Genomic DNA, 2,500 nt, shown 5'->3' with positions numbered 1-2,500 from the left:
ATAATGGCTTACGGCCAAACCACCCTGAACTCGTCCGATCTTGGAAGCTAAGCAGGTTCGGGCCTGGTTAGTACTTGGATGGGAGACCGCCTGGGAATACCAGATGCTGTAAGCTTTTTTTATTTTTTTGATCATATGTTTTTTTTTTATCATAGAGAGACATATTCACATGTCCAAAAATTCAGCCAGAATCAAGGGCATGACATCTTTAAAAGGCCCTTATCTGCAGACAATAATGGCTTACGGCCATACCACCCTGAACACGCCTGATCTCGTCCGATCTCGGAAGCTAAGCAGGGTCGGGCCTAGTTAGTACTTGGATGGGAGACCGCCTGGGAATACCAGGTGCTGTAAGCTTATTCATTTTTTTGATCATATGTTTTTTTTTTATCATATAGAGACATATTCACATGTCCAAAAATTCAGCCAGAATCAAGGGCATGATATCTTTAAAAGGCCCCTTTCTGCACACAATAATGGCTTACGTCCATACCACCCTGAACACGCCCGATCTCAGAAGCAAAGCAGGGTCGGGCCTGGTTAATACTTGGATGGGAGACCGCCTAGGAATACCAGGTGCTGTAAGCTTTTTCATTTTTTTGATCATATGTTTTTTTTTATCATAGAGAGACATATTCACATGTCCAAAAATTCAGCCAGAATCAAGGGCATGACATCTTTAAAAGGCCCCTGTCTGCACACAATAATGGCTTACGGCCATACCACCCTGAACACGCCTGATCTCGTCCGATCTCGGAAGCTAAGCAGGGTAGGGCCTGGTTAGTACTTGGATGGGAGACCGCCTGGGAATACCAGGTGCTGTAAGTTTTTTCATTTTTTTGATCATATGTTTTTTTTTTATCATATAGAGACATATTCACATGTCCAAAAATTCAGCCAGAATCAAGGGCATGACATCTTTAAAAGGCCCCTTTCTGCACACAATAATGGCTTAAGGACATACCACCCTGAACTTGTCCGATCTCGGAAGCTAAGCAGCGTCTGGCCTGGTTAGTACTTGGATGGGAGACCGCCTGGGAATACCAGGTGCTGTAAGCTTTTTCATTTTTTTTGATCATATGTTCTTTTTTTATCATATAGAGACATATTCACATGTCCAAAAATTCAGCCAGAATCAAGGGCATAACATCTTTAAAAGGCCCCTGTCTGCACACAATAATGGCTTACGGCCATACCACCCTTAACACGCCCGATCTCGTCCCATCTCGGAAGCTAAGCAGGGTCGGGCCTGGTTAGTACTTGAATGGGAGACCGCCTGGGAATACCAGATGCTGTAAGCTTTTCTTATTTTTTTGATCATATGTTTTTTTTATCATAGAGAGACATATTCACATGTCCACAAATTCAGCCAGAATCAAGGGCATGACATCTTTAAAAGGCCCCTGTCTGCACACAATAATGGCTTACGGCCATACCACCCTGAACACGCCCGATCTCGTCCGATCTCGGAAGCTAAGCAGGGTCGGGCCTGGTTAGTACTTGGATGGGAGACCACCTTGGAATACCAGGTGCTGTAAGCATTTTCATTTTTTTGATCATATGTTTTTTTTTATCATATAAAGACATATTCACATGTCCAAAAATTCAGCCAGAATCAAGGGCATGACATCTTTAAAAGGCCCCTCTCTGCACACAATAATGGCTTATGGCCATACCACCCTGAACACGCTTGATCTCGTCAGATCCCAGAAGCTAAGCAGGGTAGGGCCTGGTTAGTACTTGGATGGGAGACCGCCTGGGAATACCAGATGCTGTATCTTTTCTTATTTTTTTGATCATATGTTTTTTTTATCATAGAGAGACATATTCACATGTCCACAAATTCAGCCAGAATCAAGGGCATGACATCTTTAAAAGGCCCCTGTCTGCACACAATAATGGCTTACGGCCATACCACCCTGAACACGCCCGATCTCGTCCGATCTCGGAAGCTAAGCAGGGTCGGGCCTGGTTAGTACTTGGATGGGAGACCACCTTGGAATACCAGGTGCTGTAAGCATTTTCATTTTTTTGATCATATGTTTTTTTTTATCATATAAAGACATATTCACATGTCCAAAAATTCAGCCAGAATCAAGGGCATGACATCTTTAAAAGACCCCTTTCTGCATACAATAATGGCTTACGGCCAAACCACCCTGAACTCGTCCGATCTTGGAAGCTAAGCAGGTTCGGGCCTGGTTAGTACTTGGATGGGAGACCGCCTGGGAATACCAGACGCTGTAAGCTTTTTTTATTTTTTTGATCATATGTTTTTTTTTTATCATAGAGAGACATATTCACATGTCCAAAAATTCAGCCAGAATCAAGGGCATAACATCTTTAAAAGGCCCCTGTCTGCACACAATAAAAGGCTTACGGCCATACCACCCTTAACACGCCCGATCTCGTGCCATCTCGGAAGCTAAGCAGGGTCGGGCCTAGTTAGTACTTGGATGGGAGACCGCCTGGGAATACCAGGTGCTGTACATTTTTTCAT

General features: G+C 43.8%; 5 non-coding genes and 5 pseudogenes across 5 annotated transcripts; all 10 read left to right on the top strand.

The window, feature by feature from the left end:
* The first annotated feature begins 6 nt into the window (after positions 1-6).
* On the top strand, positions 7-115 carry LOC132970890 (5S ribosomal RNA; annotated as a pseudogene).
* Positions 116-238: 123 nt separating this feature from the next.
* Positions 239-357, top strand: LOC132971075 (5S ribosomal RNA). The gene has a single exon (XR_009672392.1). It is a non-coding gene; the product is annotated as a 5S ribosomal RNA (ribosomal RNA).
* Positions 358-479: 122 nt separating this feature from the next.
* On the top strand, positions 480-588 carry LOC132970842 (5S ribosomal RNA; annotated as a pseudogene).
* Positions 589-709: 121 nt separating this feature from the next.
* On the top strand, positions 710-828 carry LOC132970971 (5S ribosomal RNA). The gene has a single exon (XR_009672294.1). It is a non-coding gene; the product is annotated as a 5S ribosomal RNA (ribosomal RNA).
* A 354-nt stretch (positions 829-1,182) lies between these two features.
* Positions 1,183-1,301, top strand: LOC132971296 (5S ribosomal RNA). Its single transcript, XR_009672593.1, has one exon. It is a non-coding gene; the product is annotated as a 5S ribosomal RNA (ribosomal RNA).
* Positions 1,302-1,422: 121 nt separating this feature from the next.
* LOC132970882 (5S ribosomal RNA) lies at positions 1,423-1,541 on the top strand. The gene has a single exon (XR_009672272.1). It is a non-coding gene; the product is annotated as a 5S ribosomal RNA (ribosomal RNA).
* Positions 1,542-1,662: 121 nt separating this feature from the next.
* Positions 1,663-1,781, top strand: LOC132971424 (5S ribosomal RNA; annotated as a pseudogene).
* Positions 1,782-1,901: 120 nt separating this feature from the next.
* On the top strand, positions 1,902-2,020 carry LOC132970871 (5S ribosomal RNA). Its single transcript, XR_009672271.1, has one exon. It is a non-coding gene; the product is annotated as a 5S ribosomal RNA (ribosomal RNA).
* A 121-nt stretch (positions 2,021-2,141) lies between these two features.
* On the top strand, positions 2,142-2,250 carry LOC132970924 (5S ribosomal RNA; annotated as a pseudogene).
* A 124-nt stretch (positions 2,251-2,374) lies between these two features.
* Positions 2,375-2,493, top strand: LOC132970659 (5S ribosomal RNA; annotated as a pseudogene).
* Positions 2,494-2,500: the final 7 nt, after the last annotated feature.

This window comes from Labrus mixtus, unplaced genomic scaffold, assembly GCF_963584025.1.
Source record: "Labrus mixtus unplaced genomic scaffold, fLabMix1.1 SCAFFOLD_51, whole genome shotgun sequence".
Taxonomy (NCBI): domain Eukaryota; kingdom Metazoa; phylum Chordata; class Actinopteri; order Labriformes; family Labridae; genus Labrus; species Labrus mixtus.
The sequence above is the reverse complement of the archived record's forward strand: the minus strand, read 5'-3'. Positions and strand labels throughout refer to the sequence as shown.